The sequence below is a fragment of the Oncorhynchus gorbuscha genome, unplaced genomic scaffold (genome assembly GCF_021184085.1).
Source record: "Oncorhynchus gorbuscha isolate QuinsamMale2020 ecotype Even-year unplaced genomic scaffold, OgorEven_v1.0 Un_scaffold_4:::fragment_6:::debris, whole genome shotgun sequence".
Taxonomy (NCBI): domain Eukaryota; kingdom Metazoa; phylum Chordata; class Actinopteri; order Salmoniformes; family Salmonidae; genus Oncorhynchus; species Oncorhynchus gorbuscha.
In genome coordinates, this window is record NW_025745249.1 from 137,935 (window position 1) to 156,191 (window position 18,257).

The 18,257-nt window shown below is 45.5% G+C and overlaps 1 pseudogene; it reads right to left on the reverse strand.

Moving 5' to 3' along the window:
• Positions 1 to 5,470: 5,470 nt before the first annotated feature.
• Positions 5,471 to 17,932, reverse strand: LOC124018148 (annotated as a pseudogene).
• Positions 17,933 to 18,257: the final 325 nt, after the last annotated feature.

Below are 18,257 nucleotides of genomic sequence, written 5' to 3' on the forward strand. Positions count from 1 at the left end.
GGACCTGGCATCCTTTCACTCCCTCCTCTCTACATTTTCCTCCTCTGTCTCTGCTGCTAAAGCCACTTTCTACCACTCTAAATTCCAAGCATCTGCCTCTAACCCTAGGAAGCTCTTTGCCACATTCTCCTCCCTCCTGAATCCTCCCCCCCCCCCTCCTCCCTCTCTGCAGATGACTTCGTCAACCATTTTGAAAAGAAGATCGACGACATCCGATCCTCGTTTGCTAAGTCAAACAACACCGCTGGTTCTGCTCACACTGCCCTACCCTGTGCTCTGACCTCTTTCTCCCCTCTCTCCAGATGAAATCTCGCGTCTTGTGACGGCCGGCCGCCCAACAACCTGCCCGCTCGACCCTATCCCCTCCTCTCTTCTCCAGACCATTTCCGGAGACCTTCTCCCTTACCTCACCTCGCTCATCAACTTATCCCTGACCGCTGGCTACGTCCCTTCCGTCTTCAAGAGAGCGAGAGTTGCACCCCTTCTGAAAAAACCTACACTCGATCCCTCCGATGTCAACAACTACAGACCAGTATCCCTTCTTTCTTTTCTCTCCAAAACTCTTGAACGTGCCGTCCTTGGTCAGCTCTCCCGCTATCTCTCTCAGAATGACCTTCTTGATCCAAATCAGTCAGGTTTCAAGACTAGTCATTCAACTGAGACTGCTCTTCTCTGTATCACGGAGGCGCTCCGCACCGCTAAAGCTAACTCTCTCTCCTCTGCTCTCATCCTTCTAGACCTATCGGCTGCCTTCGATACTGTGAACCATCAGATCCTCCTCTCCACCCTCTCCGAGTTGGGCATCTCCGGCGCGGCCCACGCTTGGATTGCGTCCTACCTGACAGGTCGCTCCTACCAGGTGGCGTGGCGAGAATCTGTCTCCTCACCACGCGCTCTCACCACTGGTGTCCCCCAGGGCTCTGTTCTAGGCCCTCTCCTATTCTCGCTATACACCAAGTCACTTGGCTCTGTCATAACCTCACATGGTCTCTCCTATCATCGCTATGCAGACGACACACAATTAATCTTCTCCTTTCCCCCTTCTGATGACCAGGTGGCGAATCGCATCTCTGCATGTCTGGCAGACATATCAGTGTGGATGACGGATCACCACCTCAAGCTGAACTTCGGCAAGAGGGAGCTGCTCTTCCTCCCGGGGAAGGACTGCCCGTTCCATGATCTCGCCATCACGGTTGACAACTCCATTGTGTCCTCCTCCCAGAGCGCTAAGAACCTTGGCGTGATCCTGGACAACAAACTGTCGTTCTCAACTAACATCAAGGCGGTGGCCCGTTCCTGTAGGTTCATGCTCTACAACATCCGCAGAGTACGACCCTGCCTCACACAGGAAGCGGCGCAGGTCCTAATCCAGGCACTTGTCATCTCCCGTCTGGATTACTGCAACTCGCTGTTGGCTGGGCTCCCTGCCTGTGCCATTAAACCCCTACAACTCATCCAGAACGCCGCAGCCCGTCTAGTGTTCAACCTTCCCAAGTTCTCTCACGTCACCCCGCTCCTCCGCTCTCTCCACTGGCTTCCAGTTGAAGCTCGCATCCGCTACAAGACCATGGTGCTTGCCTACGGAGCTGTGAGGGGAACGGCACCTCAGTACCTCCAGGCTCTGATCAGGCCCTACACCCAAATAAGGGCACTGCGTTCATCCACCTCTGGCCTGCTCGCCTCCCTACCACTGAGGAAGTACAGTTCCCGCTCAGCTCAGTCAAAACTGTTCGCTGCTCTGGCTCCCCAATGGTGGAACAAACTCCCTCACGACGCCAGGACAGCGGAGTCAATCACCACCTTCCGGAGACACCTGAAACCCCACCTCTTTAAGGAATACCTAGGATAGGATAAAGTAATCCTTCTCACCCCCCCCCCTTAAAATATTTAGATGCACTATTGTAAAGTGGTTGTTCCACTGGATGTCATAAGGTGAATGCACCAATTTGTAAGTCGCTCTGGATAAGAGCGTCTGCTAAATGACTTAAATGTAAATGTAAAATGTAATGCTTAATAAGTCACATATTAATTTGTAGGGGCACACTGTGCAATAATATTGTTTAACATTATTTTTGAATGACCACCCCACACATACAATTTTCTGTAAGTTCCCTCAGTCGAGCAGTGAATTTCCAACACAGATTCAACAAGGGAGGTTTTCCAATGCCTCGAACAGAAGGGCACCTATTGGTAGAATGGTAAAAAATAAAGCAGACATTGAATATCCCTTTGAGCATGGTGAGGTTATTAATTACACTTTGGACAGTGTTTCAATACACCAAGTCACTAAAAAGATCATTTATGTAGTTCTGTCCTTGATCTGTTGTCTATTAATGTTCTAGATTATATCATGTTTCATGTTTTGTGTGGATCTCAGGAAGAGTTGCTGCTGCTTCACAACAGCTAATGGAGATCCTAATAAAATACCAATACCGTTCTACCTAACACAGTTGCCGGAGAGGAAAGAAACCACTCAGGGATTTCACCAAGAGGCCAATGGTGACTTTAAAACAGTTACAGAGTTGAATGGCTGTGATAGGAGAAATCTGAAGATGGATCAACAACATTGTAGTTACTCCACAATACTAAACTAATCGACAGAGTCAAAAGAAGGAAGCCTATACAAAACAGATATATTCCAAAATATGCATCTGGTTTGCAACAAGATACTAAATTAATACTGACAAAAAAATTGGCAAAGCAATTCACTTCTTGTCCTGAATATGATGTGTTGTATTGTATTTGCCCTAAACATATTACTGAGTACCAGTCTCCATATTTTCAAGTATAGTGGTGGCTGCATCATGTTATGGGTATCCTTGTAATCATTAAGAACTGGGGAGTTTTTCAGGATAAAAAAATTAATGGAATGGAGCTAAGCACAGGAATAAACCTAGAGGAAAACCTGGTTCAATCCACTTTCCTGTAAGGCATCTAGGTGTACCAGGAAAGGAGGAGTCAGGCGCAGGACACAGAGATGAGTAATTCACGTAACTTGACTCAAAACAACAAATGTTCCAAGAAGGAAAATAATCAAGCTCACAAATACAGACCAACTTACAACGAACAAACACACACAAAACCATGGGGGAACCAGAGGGTTAAATAAGGAACATATAATTATGGGAATGGAAACCAGGTATGTACAATGAAGACAAAACAAATGGGAAATGAAAAGTGGATCGGTGGCGGCTAGAAAACTGGTGATGTCGACCGCCGAACGCCGCCCGAACAAGGAGAGGGACCAACTTTGGCGGAAGTCGTGACATTTCCACTAGACACCAGGAGATGAATTCACCCTTCAGCAGGACAATAACCTAAAACACAAGGCCAAATATACATGGGAGTTGCTTACCCAGAAGACATTGAATGATCCTGAGTAGCAGAGTTACAATTTTGACTTAAATCTACTTATGGCAAGACCTGGAAATGGTTGTCTAGCAATGATCAAAAAGCCTCTTTGACAGAGCTTGAAGAATTTTGAAAAGAATAATGGGCAAATGTTGCACAATAAAGGTGTGGAAAGCTCTTAAGAGACTTAACTGCAAAGACTCACAGCTGTAATCGTTGCCAAAGATGCATCCACTAAACATTGACTAAGGGGTGTGAAAACTGGGTCATTATGGGGTATTGTGTGTAAATGGTTGAGAAAAAAATCTATGGAATCCATTTTGAAGTCAGCCTGTAACACATCAAAATGTGGAATAAGTCAAGGGGTATGAATACTTTCTGAAGGCGGTGTATGTCCAATATGGAAAAATCAATTGATGGGCCACCATAAGTGCTGCAAAATGAGCAGCAACACTTCTCTGGGTGTAAAGTGGGTTCGGCACGAAAGCTCTAACAGGTTAACTGATATTTCCTAACATGACTTTGTTGGGTAAAGACTCTAATTCAAAACTCACTGACTCAACTGCACCCAACTCCTTTCCCACCCCACCCTAAAACCACAAATGAATCTGCAAAAAGGCAATGATCCACTTTCTCCCAAAATGTACTACCAATTCAATCTTCTGGGATCTTCTTTCCATCTGTGCAGTACAATTAATGACCATAGCAATAAATGCCAAGCAGCCAACCTTACTAAAGCACAAACTGTTTGGGTCACTCTGTATTGGCCTACTACTCACAGGGATCCTCTCAGGCTCCCTCACCCTTTGCCCACCATCCTCTACTTTCCTCACTGCCTCAGCATATGACACATTCTGCACTGCTCTCACCCTTGAAACTTAAATATGTCTCACTCGCACAGGACATTTCTGATCCCTAGCAACATGGCCATCCCCACAATTGAAACACCCGACTTTTTACACTGAAACTACACAGTCTTTTGTCCTATGGCCCCCGGCACATATCTCACACCTTGGAATCTCCTCCTACATACTGCTACAACATTACCATAAACCTGGCACCTGAAACAACATAGTGGATTTGGAACAAAAGCTCTCGGGGATAACTTATATAGCGCAGCATGACTTTATCCGGCAAACACTCGGCATCAGAAGTCAGGACTGACAGGGTTTCCTCAGTCGCACCAAACGGCGTGCATCACAGACACCAGGGATCCCCAACTTCAATTGATCCACCTTAACACTCAAACCCCACCCCAGTCATCACTCCTTTCAATGGCGCTGGAGAGCAAAGCAGGACACCACTTTTGTCCCTCTGAGCAGCAGACACACAAAAAAATCAACACATGTCCACCTCTGGATACTTTGACCTAATTGACAAAAGCCAACTTCTTCTTCATGACCTTTTAAGGCATGGACCCACATTCTCCACTAATCGTACTCCCACCTGTGCTAGAGTCAACTTGGTAATTTTCTCGGAAGCCTTCACCTCACCTGATGACCTGTTCTTGACCCAAAGGAGAGAGTACTCTGTATTTTTCAGTCGGTTTCTGGTTTGTACCTTGCGGACTTCTTTCTGTCTCGATTCATCTCCGCCATCCACCCTCTTCCTCGCCCGGTCCTCCGACATGTCGTCCATCTCCATGTGAGACTTCAGGAAACTCACTATCAAGCTTCCTGCTGCTGTCATGCTCCCTTAAGAAACCCGCCCACGTTCGCATACGCTGAGCTATTGCACTATCCAGGGGGTTATTTCAACAGTCTAAAGAGGTTTCCTCTCCGCATATCCTTGTCTGGACTGATAAAGTAGGCCTCAACTAAATCTAGGGTGAACTAAACCTATACTAAACATCAGATCATTGCAGCAGAAATAGTGACGATGAGGAAATGGCAGGCTGGTGAGCTTGAATAGCGCTCAATGCATGAGTGCGACCGTAGCGATTGCATGACCTCGTCAAGAGGTTAAGACCTCCCTTGGTGTAATGGTAAAGATGTCGAAAGAATCCATGTTAGGTATTTGCTTTAATATGAAATTCTGCAAAGGCTGAAGTAGGTATTGTGTGTGCACTGTAGATACTCACTGAATCGCCCTCCACCTTTACCTATCAGAATTCAGCTTGTAATGGAATGTTTTATAATATTGTGTTGTTTGATGACACAAACAAGGATCAACACAGTACATGCAGAAAAAATGTAAATACTCAAAATCAACAAGACATCGTTTTGTCTATACTTGCATAGCTATATACTGTAGATTGAACTAGCTTTATGCAATTGTATGGCTCGTCAAGTGCTTAGTGATAGATCTTTAAACTTTGTGCACCTCCTTGAATCATCACATACAATAACGGTCATAGATTCTCAACTGAGCCTGACTGATGTTTTTCCCATTTTATTTTGTTTATCCTGATTTCACCTTAGAATAAACCTGAACTTCATTATCCCATCATATACACATGAGATATTAATAATTGAAACAGTGTGCAATCTACTCTGCAAATCCTCCATTGCAAGAAGCAGGTCATAGCATATCTCTAGTCCTGACAAAGAGGACATGTGAGATTGGGAGATGTGGAGCGAAGGGTGCCCCCAATGGCACCCCCCCCCATAGGGCCCTGGTCAAAAGTAGTGCACTATATAGGGAATAGGATGGCATTTAGGACACAGCGCAGGCCAAGCATCTATTTCAGTCCTTCTCTTTCAGGTTGCATTTAGAAGTAGAGGGAATAGCTTCCCTGATTTCGTCCTGCACTGTGTTATCATTGGGACATGACTGAGTGACTGCAGCTGTTTGTTGTTGATGCTGTGCCAGTGCCAGATCCTCTGTTAGGTGAGATGCCTAATGTTGTCTTCATAACGACTTGGGTCACTTCTCAGCATTCCATCACAAGAAAGCATCATTCGTTTTCTCTAAAACCTGCAACGTATTAGATTAATAAGTATTATTTATATCAATCTGTAGTATTAATATTTGTATCTGTGTGTGTGTGTGAGTGCATGCATGTGAGTGTTCCTCACCTGAGTGCTGTGGAGTATGACCCCAGGAGTGATTGGAAGCCCATTATGTTTGAGTCTCTCATACCCTGACCTCTCCACAACCAGTAATGTCAAAGACGACTCGCTCTTCTTTATCAGCATCACGACGTCCTCAAAGTACTCATTCTCTACATTCTGGCCATTTACCTCCACAACGACATCCCCTTCCCACAGCCCAGCCCTATGTCCTGAGCCCTTTACCACCACCTGCAGGACAAAAGAAAACTGTAGCCATAACCGTGCCACTCATTTCTCACACAAACCATTCCTCATTATAGCAATGCATGTGGAAAACACAGCAGATCAACATTTGGGAACTTTTGATTGATGATAGCTGTTACTCGTTAGCACAACTTTGATTGGGGATGTTTCAAATGGACTATTTATGTCAGGAAACGATAATAGAGATGACAACAAATAAATGAGCGAGAGATGGATGATAAGGGTGTTATGTTGTTGATGTTCAAAGGAATACCTGGCCTATGAAAGTTCCTGGCTCATGTTGAACACAGCCCAGATTAAACCCAAAGCCTGATTCTTCTCTCTCGAGGACACAGAGTCTTGGACAAGGAAGTGAGCCATGCTCGTTTTTACTCAGCCCATCCTGAATCTCAGTGCAAGGGGACTGTGTCTTCCTCATCCCCTCCCCTTCTGGCAGACTGTCCTCATGGAATAGCAGGGGAGATAGACCCAACTGCGGTAGGGAACAGAATAGACTGTTTTTGACTGGGAAGGTATTTTTAGTTGACATTATTCTTAGACAATCTTGTATTTGGTGTCAGCATTGATCTAAGCAACATCTTAACATGGTCATCATCTTACTGTAATTTCCTCGTGAGGTTCAATAAAAATACAATTCAGGAAAACTCAGAGGATCCTACTGACTACAGTATCAATATTTTAACACCAGAACTCGCATGACTCCTAATTTCCAAACTGCACATGACCTCCGTCCACTTACACACCTGCGTGTAGAAGTCTCTTCCGTGTATGGGCATGGTGGTGAGGCTAACCCGGTTGCCACTCTTCCTCACTGTCCTGACAATATCCTCATGCTCCATGGACTCCGAAGGCTGCCCATTGACCGCCAGCAGCAAGTCTCCATCCTGCATGCCAGCCTCTTCTGCCGGACTCCCCACATCCACCTCACGGAGTAGGTGAGCTGGAATCGACAACAAACAATTCAGCTCAGCCAGCAGGTATAATGTTCATGACTTGTTATAAGCATGTATGAGTCTTTCTAATGTCCTATTACAAGGTTTGTAATGTCCACAGAATGTATTCTATGCAGCACGTTTTCTACGGACTTAAAATGACTGTCATTTAGTTAGGATCATTAAGAGATGGCAATAGGATATCATAAGGTGGTCATAGTAGGTGCTTGTAACATGGTCGTGCATACTTACAACAAATGGAAGTTTCTAGCAAGAAAAAGTGTATTGTTAGATGATGTGTGTGTGTGTGTGCTGTATGTGTGCATCATTCTCACCAATAGGCCCCCCTGATGTCAACCTCTCTTGTCGTAATAAGAAGCCGTATCCATCTGACCCCTGGACCAGATGCATCGTTGTGGGTCTGTGTGGCAGGTTGTGAGAGCCGGCCATGATCGGCAAGATGGGCAGTTTCCGTCGGACGTAGCTCGCTTCACTTTCTCTGTCAATGACGAGGACGGTCACATGGACGCTACATTTCTTCACCTGAGCAGTACACAGAGATAAACTTGAGGGAGAAGTGAGGAGCACGCTAGCACGTGCACACACACACTCACAGACATACTAAGACACACACACACACATCTGCCATGTGGGTTTGTTTACCAAGTGCAGTTCCGAGAAGGAGGGTCTGTATGCTTACCATTTTACTGATAGCTGAATGGGTGAGCGTTGATACCATGGCACCGTTGATCCACACCAGTCTATCTCCGCTACGCACCCCTGCCTTCTTTGCTGGACCCTCACTTACTGTGCTCAACACGTATTGACCCTTCTGACCTGGAGAGATAAAAAAAACAGACACAAACAAACATGTCCACAGAGATCCTCTCTTCGGTAATCAAATCTTATTTGTCACATACGCCCAAAACAATAGGTGTAGACTCAACCGTGAAATGCTTACTTATGAGCTCTTTACCAACAAAGCAGAGTTAAAAAGTATGTAAAATAACAGTAAAATAATTATAAAGAGGCTATGTACAAGGTACCAAGTCAATGTGCAGGGGTACGAGGTAGTTGAGTTAATTATGTCCGTGTAGGTAGGGGTAAAAGTGACTGGGCAATCAGGATAGATAATAAATAAAGTAGAAGCAGCGTATGTACGGTGCCTTCGGAAAGTATTCAGGCCCCTTGACTTTTTCCACATTTTGTTAGGTTCCAGCCCTATTCTAAAATGGATTAAATATTTTTTTCTTCCCTCATCAATCTACACACAATACCCTATAATGACAGAGCAAAAACAGGTTTAGACATTTTTGCCAATTTAATACAAAATACAAATAAAAAACAGAAATATTACAAACACTTTACTCAGTATTTTGTTGAAGTACCTTTGGCAGCTATTACAGCCTCAAGTCTTCTTGGTATAACGCTACAAGCTTGGCACACCTGTATTTGGAAAGTTTCTCCCATTCTTCTCTGCAGATCATCTCAAACTCTGTCAAGTTGGATGGGGAGTGTTGCTGCACAGCTATTTTCAGTTCTCTCCAGAGATGTTCGATAGGGTTCAAATCCGGGCTCTTGCTGGGCCACTCAAGGACATTCAGAGACTTGACCCGAAGCCACTCCTGCGTTGTCTTGGCTGTGTGCTTAGGGTCATTGAATTGTTGGAAGGTGAACCTTCGCACAGTCTGAGATCCTGAGTGCTCTGGAGCAGGTTTTCATCAAGGATCTCTCTGTACTTTGCTCCGTTCATCTATGCCTCGATCCTGACTAGTTTCTCAGTCCCCACAGGATGTTCTGCCACCACCATGCTTCACTGTAGGAATGGTCCAAGGTTTCCTCTAGACATGACGCTAGGCATTCAGGCCAAAGAGTTTAATCTGGGTTCATCAGACCAGAGAATCTTGTTTCTCATGGTCTGAGAGTCTGTAGGTGCCTTTTAGCAAATTCTACGCGGGCTGTCTGAGGAGTGGCTTCCGTCTGGCCCCTCTACCATAAAGGCCTGATTGGTGGAGTGCTGCAGAGATGGTTGTCCTTCTGGAAGATTCTGCATCTCCACAGAGGAAAAGCCGTGCTACAATCCAAAGATTCATAGAAGCCCTTCCAGACTCTCTCCAACTACCCAAGGATGTCAGAGTACAAAAATTGGTTAACCACCTAACTGAGGAACTAAATTTAACCTTGCTTAATATCCTAGATACAGTCGCACCCCTAAAAAAGAATTGCCCTAAGAAACTAGCTCCGAGCCCTGAAACAAGCTTCCAGAAAACTGGAATGGAAATGGTGCTCCACCGAACCTGAAGTCTTCCGACTAGCTTGGAAAGACAGTGCTGTGCGATATCAAAGAGCCCTCACTGCTGCTCGATCATCCTATTTTTCCAACTTAATTGAGGAGAATAAGAACAATCCAACATTTATTTTTGATACTGTCGCAAAGCGAACTAAAAAGCAGCATTCCCCAAGAGAGGATGGCTTTCACTTCAGCAGTGATAAATTCATGAACTTCTTCCATGAAAAGATCATGATCATTAGAAAGCAAATTACGGACTCCTCTTTAAATCTGCATATTTCTCCAAAGCTCAGTTGTCCTGAGTCTCCTCAACACTGCCAAGACCTAGGATCAAGGGAGGCACTCAAGTTTTTTAATCCTATATCTCTTGAGACATTCATGAAAATAGTAATGGTTTCTAAACCTTCAAGCTGTTGCGTAGCAACTCACTGCCTTCCTGAATACAAACAATGTATACGAAACGCTTCAGTCTGGTTTTAGACCCCATCATAGCACTGAGACTGCACTCGAAGGTGGTAAATTACCTTTTAATGGCGTCAGACCAAGGCTCTGCATCTGTCCTCGTGCTCCTAGACCTAAGTGCTGCTTCCGGCGCCGACAGAGATGGCTGCCTCGCTTCGCGTTCCTAGGAAACTATGCAGTTTTTTGTTTTTTTTACGTGTTATTTCTTACATTAGTACCCCAGGTCAACTTAGGTTTCATTACATACAGTCGAGAAGAACTACTGAATATAAGATCAGTGTCAACTCACCATCAGTACGACCAAGAATATGTTTTCCGCGACGCGGATCCTGTGTTCTGCCTTACAAACAGGACAACGGGATGGATCGCATGCAGCGACCCAAAAAAACGACTCTGAAAAAGAGGGAAACGTAGCGGTCTTCTGGTCAGACTCAGGACACGGGCACATCGCGCACCACTCCCTAGCATTCTTCTTGCCAATGTCCAGTCTCTTGACAACAAGGTTGATGAAATCCGAGCAAGGGTAGCATTCCAGAGGGACATCAGAGTCTGTAACGTCCTCTGCTTCACGGAAACATGGCTCACTGGGAAGACGCTATCCGGGGCGGTGCAGCCAACGGGTTTCTCCACGCATCGCGCCGACAGAAACAAACATCTTTCTGGTAAGAAGAGTGGCGGGGGGCGTATGCCTCATGACTAACGAGACATGGTGTGATGAAAGAAACATACAGGAACTCAAATCCTTCTGTTCACCTGATTTAGAATTCCTCACAATCAAATGTAGACCGCATTATCTACCAAGAGAATTCTCTTCAATTATAATCACAGCCGTATACACCCCCCCCCCCCCCCCCCAAGCAGACACATCGATGGCTCTGAACGAACTTTATTTAACTTAAGCATTCGCGTGAAACTGAAAGCGCGAACCACTGCTTTTAATCAGGGCAAAGTGTCTGGTAACATGACCGAATATAAACAATGCAGCTATTCCCTCCGCAAGGCTATTAAACAAGCTAAGCGTCAGTACAGAGACAAAGTAGAATCTCAATTCAACGGCTCAGACACAAGAGGCATGTGGCAGGGTCCACAGTCAATCACGGACTACAAGAAGAAACCCAGCCCAGTCACGGACCAGGATGTCTTGCTCCCAGGCAGACTAAATAACTTTTTTGCCCGCTTTGAGGACAATGCAGTGCCACTGACACGGCCTGCAACGAAAACATGCGGTCTCTCCTTGACTGCAGCCGAGGTGAGTAAGACATTTAAACGTGTTAACCCTAGCAAGGCTGCAGGCCCAGACGGCATCCCCAGCCGCGCCCTCAGAGCATGCGCAGACCAGCTGGCCGGTGTGTTTACGGACATATTCAATCAATCCCTATACCAGTCTGCTGTTCCCACATGCTTCAAGAGGGCCACCATTGTTCCTGTTCCCAAGAAAGCTAAGGTAACTGAGCTAAACGACTACCGCCCCGTAGCACTCACTTCCGTCATCATGAAGTGCTTTGAGAGACTAGTCAAGGACCATATCACCTCCACCCTACCTGACACCCTAGACCCACTCCAATTTGCTTACCGCCCAAATAGGTCCACAGACGACGCAATCTCAACCACACTGCACACTGCCCTAACCCACCTGGACAAGAGGAATACCTATGTGTAACTCTGTGTTGTCTGTTCACACTGCTATGCTTTATCTTGGCCAGGTCGCAGTTGCAAATGAGAACCTGTTCTCAACTAGCCTACCTGGTTAAATAAAGGTGAAAAAAAAATTATAAATGTGAGAATGCTGTTCATCGACTACAGCTCGGCATTCAACACCATAGTACCCTCCAAGCTCGTCATCACCCTGGGTCTCGACCCCGCCCTGTGCAACTGGGTACTGGACTTCCTGACGGGCCGCCCCCAGGTGGTGAGGGTAGGCAACAACATCTCCTCCCCGCTGATCCTCAACACGGGGGCCCCACAAGGGTGTGTTCTGAGCCCTCTCCTGTACTCCCTGTTCACCCACGACTGCGTGGCCACGCACGCCTCCAACTCAATCCAACTCAATCAGGAAACAGCAGAGGGAACAACCCCCTATCCACATCGATGGAACAGTAGTGGAGAGGGTAGCAAGTTTTAAGTTCCTCGGCATACACATCACAGACAAACTGAATTGGTCCACTCACACTGACAGCGTCATGAAGAAGGCGCAGCAGCGCCTCTTCAACCTCAGGAGGCTGAAGAAATTCGGTTTGTCACCAAAAGCACTCACAAACTTCTACAGATGCACAATCGAGAGCATCCTGGCGGGCTGTATCACCGCCTGGTACGGCAACTGCTCTGCCCTCAACCGTAAGGCTCTCCAGAGGGTAGTGAGGTCTGCACAACGCATCACCGGGGGCAAACTACCTCCAGGACACCTACACCACCCGATATTACAGGAAGGCCATAAAGATCATCAAGGACATCAACCACCCGAGCCATTGCCTGTTCACCCCGCTATCATCCAGAAGGCGAGGTCAGTACAGGTGCATCAAAGCTGGGACCGAGAGACTGAAAAACAGCTTCTATCTCAAGGCCATAAGATTGTTAAACAGCCACCACTAACATTGAGTGGCTGCTGCCAACACACTGTCATTGACACTGACCCAACTCCAGCCACTTTAATAATGGGAATTGATGGGAAATGATGTAAATATATCACTAGCCACTTTAAACAATGCTACCTTATATAATGTTACTTACCCTACATTATTCATCTCATATGCATACGTATATACTGTACTCTATATCATCGACTGCATCCTTATGTAATACATGTATCACTAGCCACTTTAACTATGCCACTTTGTTTACTTTGTCTACATACTCACCTCATATGTATATACTGTACTCGATACCATCTACTGTATGCTGCCCTGTACCATCACTCATTCATATATCCTTATGTACATATTCTTTATCCCCTTACACTGTGCATAAGACAGTAGTTTTGGAATTGTTAGTTAGATTACTTGTTGGTTATCACTGCATTGTCGGAACTAGAAGCACAAGCATTTCGCTACACTCGCATTAACATCTGCTAACCATGTGTATGTGACAAATAAAATTAGATTTGATTTGCTTTTGACACCATCGATCACCACATTCTCTTGGAGAGATTGGAAACCCAAAATTGGTCTACATGGACAAGTTCAGGCCTGGTTTAGATCTTATCTGTCGGGAAGATATTTGTTTGTGTCTGTGGATGGTTTTTCCTCTAACAAATTAACTGTAAGTTTCGGTGTTCCTCAAGGTTCCGTTTTAGGACCACTATTGTTTTCACTATATATTTTACCTCTTGATGATGTCATTCGGAAACATAATGTTAACTTTCACTGCTATACGGATGATACACAGCTTTATATTTCAATGAAACATGGTGAAGCCCCAAAATTGCCCTCCCTGGAAGCCTGTGTTTCAGACATAAGGAAGTGGATGGCGGCAAATGTTCTCCTTTTAAACTCTGACAAAACAGAGATGCTAGTTCTAGGTCCCAAGAAGCAAAGAGATCTTCTGTTTGATCTGACAATTAATATGATGGTTGTACAGTCCTCTCAAATAAAACTGTGTAGAACCTTAGCATTACTCTGGACCCTGATCTCTCTTTTGATGAACATATCAAGACTACTTCAAGGACAGCTTTTTCCATCTATGTAACATTGCAAAAAATCTGAAACATTTTGTACAAAAATGATGCAGAAATGTTCATCCATGCTTTTGTCACTTCTATATTAGACTACTGCAATGCTCTACTTTCCGGCTACCCGGATAAAGCACTAAATAAACTTCAGTTAGTGCTAAACACAGCTGCTAGAATCTTGACTAGAACAAAAAAATATGATCATGTTACTCCAGTGCTAGCCTCTCTACACTGGCTTCCTGTTAAGGCTCGGGCTGGTTTCAAGGTTTTACTGCTAACCTACAAAGCATTACATGGGCTTGCTCCTACCTATCTTTCTGATTTGGTCCTGCCGTACATACCTACACGTACCTCATACCTCTACGGACAATTCCGACCTCATGGTTTTGTTTTTGCTGTGGGACCTTATATAGACAGGTGTGTGCCTTTCCAAATGATGTCCAGTCAATAGAAGTTACCACAGGTGGACTCCAATCTAGTTGTAGAATAGGAGAACACTTTTTGGTTCCAGGTAGAACCCTTTTGGTTCCAGGTATAACCCTTTACACAGAGGGTTCTCCTATGGGAATAGTCAACGAAGAGGTTGATAACCTGAGTTCAATTCCACAGTCCGCCGTTTCTCAAATTTGACTCGACCCTTATCTGCCTTTCCGTCTCCCCCCGCTCTCCTTCCTACTGTTTAGCAAATCATCTGCCAAAAAATATTACGGAATGAATAACTCATAGCTACCTTCAATGGGGATGATGTTGATTCCCAGACCTAAGACAGGGTCTCTGGTGATGTGACACAGCCTGGGCCGGGAACATGTCTCCCCTCGGTAAGCCCTGGTCAGAGCCTGGATGTCCAGTCCCTGGGCCAGCGCCTCCTTATACTCCTCCCCTTCAGAACCAGCAGGAACAGCTGCAGCCCACATGCCTGGATTCTCTGCACCACCTGTCAATCAGAGCAGAACATGCTGCAGCTACGAAACAAAGACTGTTTAGACCAAGTAGGTAAGCCTTGTCCCAGCCAGAATGGTGTGTGGCAGCTTTATGTGCAGAGGACACTGTCGGATGTAGCGTGTGGCAGCTTTATGTGCAGAGGACACTGTCGGATGTAGCATGTGGCAGCTTTATGTGCAGAGGACACTGTCGGATGTAGCGTGTGGCAGCTTTATGTGCAGAGGACACTGTCGGATGTAGCGTGTGGCAGCTTTATGTGCAGAGGACACTGTCGGATGTAACGTGTGGCAGCATTATGTAGCGTGTGGCAGCTTTATGTAGTGTGTGGCAGCTTTATGTGCAGAGGACACTGTCGGATGTAACATGTGGCAGCTTTATGTAGCGTGTGGCAGCTTTATGTGCAGAGGACACTGTCGGATGTAGCGTGTGGCAGCTTTATGAGGCGTGTGGCAGCTTTATGAGGCGTGTGGCAGCTTTATGTAGCGTGTGGCAGCTTTATGTGCAGAGGACACTGTCGGATGTAGCGTGTGGCAGCTTTATGTAGCGTGTGGCAGCTTTATGTGCAGAGGACACTGTCGGATGTAGCGTGTGGCAGCTTTATGTAGCGTGTGGCAGCTTTATGTAGCGTGTGGCAGCTTTATGTGCAGAGGACACTGTTGGATGTAGCGTGTGGCAGCTTTATGTAGCGTGTGGCAGCTTTATGTAGCGTGTGGCAGCTTTATGTAGCGTGTGGCAGCTTTATTTGCAGAGGACACTGTCGGAGACATTGTAAGAGAAGAGGTTCTCTCAGATCTCTTAAAGTCTGGTTCTGACCCACATGTGCTGAAGCAGACGCACATTACATACAGAACTCACATCTGTGTGCCAACGCTTTAAGAAACGTGTGCACAGTGATTCCACTGACATAACGGTATGTCTGGTTCTCACCCTCGGGAACTCCATGTTGTCGACAAATTCCTCGTTGACCTCCAGCACACGGTCCCCGTCCTTGAGCCCACTGAGCGCTGCAGGACTCCACGGATCCACCTGGCGGACAACATAGCCCCGGCAGCTCCTTTCCATTCGCAGATGGAAGCCAAAACTCTGGCCCTCTTTGCACTTTATCTGGCACAGGCGGGGTACCGGACTGGGATCTGGCTCTGGAGGGAAGGACAAAACACTGCCATTGACATAGCATGGGCATTGTGTGTGGATACCTAAAGAAGTCAGGTTTATCTTGATTACTATGATTGATGAACTCGTGTTCGTCAGACCATCTTCCGTGCGTTGGGAAATGATGGATGATTTTGGATGTGTCCGTTCTCAAACCTTACCCGGGTCGTCTGAGATGATCAAGGCTGGATTGTCGATCCCCTCTTTCGGATTGAAGGTGAATCTTTTGAGTAAGGAAAATAAAAAAGTCAAAGTTTAAACATGAATTGGCTTTAAGGATGTGTGTTAAGGACATATTCGATAATGTCCTATTTTGTATTATGACAATTGTCTCTAGTCCAATTAGTAGCCATAAAGACAAAAAAAAAACTTACCTTGGAAATTCCATTGCATCCTCAAGACCTAGAATGACAGAAAAAAGAAAAATCCCTCAAGTTTGTTTTCTCTGCAGTAATGATTCCAGGAATGACCTTCTCCCTGTGGCTGTGTGTCCTTGGTCCAAACATCCAGGTTACTCATCTCCAAATGAAATCCGGTGCCTTCAGAAAGTAATTAGGCTGTAACTCAACAAAATGTGGAATAAGTCAAGGGGTATGAATACTTTCTGTGTGTTCCCCATGCCCTGCCCGGACACAATCAAAGGTGATCATTAGCTCAAATATTTAACGTCTCTCCAGCATCCAGCCCTTCTATTTGTCTATGTTGAGCTGTACAGTAACTGTCCTTACGGATTACTTTGATGAATGAATCGTAGTGAGAGAAAAAAAACTTGTGACCCGTGTAACAGCATAGCATTTGATGGGCACAGTCAAGTCATTCATTACTTATTACTGTAATGTCATTCTAAGGTTTGGCTTAGTCTTTCCTCATGAATATCGTAACCTGGCCTAATGACTAACATTAGGATGAGGAGGATACTCACACTCACACGCCCCAGCATGCCAGTCCTTATACAAGCATTTCCATTTCTTATTTGCATACAGAAGTCATCCGTTCCCTTCCTGCTCGACTGTTACACACACACACACACACACACACACACACACACACACACACACACACACACACACACACACACACACACACACACACACACACACACACACACACACACACACACACACACACACACACACACACACACACACACACACACACACACACACACACACACACACACACACACACACACACATTCAACCTCTTGGCAAGGAGAGATCTGTGCAGGCTGTCAGGTTGTTAGTGGTGATATCTGCAGTGTCATGTTCCCAGCTATCTGCTGACTGTCATTATTCTAGCTGTGGAGGGACCGGACAGCTTTTATCACAGGGCTTTTATTAAAGGAAGGCTGCCTTTTTTCTGTTATAGGTTGACCTAGAAAGGACTGGCGATGTTGTATGTTGACTATCGACATGTTTATTTTGGGTTCAGCAGTCAATGTAGGCTAGCATATTCATGTATGCTGAGGGGGTAGCAGTTAACAATTTATTATTCATCCCAAAACAAAACACAAAAATGTACAGTACAGTCTTCATTTTCATTTTTAGAAGCAAACAAGTTACTTCGTAGCACTGTCACACAACACAGAAGGCTACCTTTAATCACCAATGATCAAACACACTTTAAAACACACGCACAAGGCTATTGTAATGCAAAATGCTATTTGAATATACAAATCTCATATTGTGCACTCTTTCTAGTTCTGAAGCAAGACCGTGCCTTGTGAAACGTGGAAGCATGTCTGTGTCTTGACATAGACAACAATAGAGACTGGTCTCTGGGGAAGGCCTTGCGCCAAAACGTATACATTGAACATTATATCCTCTTGTCCTTGTTGTGTGTAGATGTAGAAAAACAGACTCTTACCTGCGGTGCACCTCGTGGCTGCTGTCTGTCCTTGTGTCTGGACGTCCTCCTGGCTGCCTGAGGTTGTGTGGAGGTGCAAGGTACACAGCAGATTGTGACGTTAAGATTCCTCTGTATGTCAGCATTTGAGACGGTAACTCCTTCTTCCTCCACCACAACACTAGGCCTCCGAGGGCTTAATGTTTAGCTAACCTGTGACCAGACCTGGTAACCCATCACAACACTGAACACTCCCCGGGTTTCTTAGATAAGTGCTATCATAAAATGGTTTACGAGCTTAAACAACTTTAAGCTGATGCCAACATTTTGACAATATTGACTACACTGTTAAGGCCACTGGG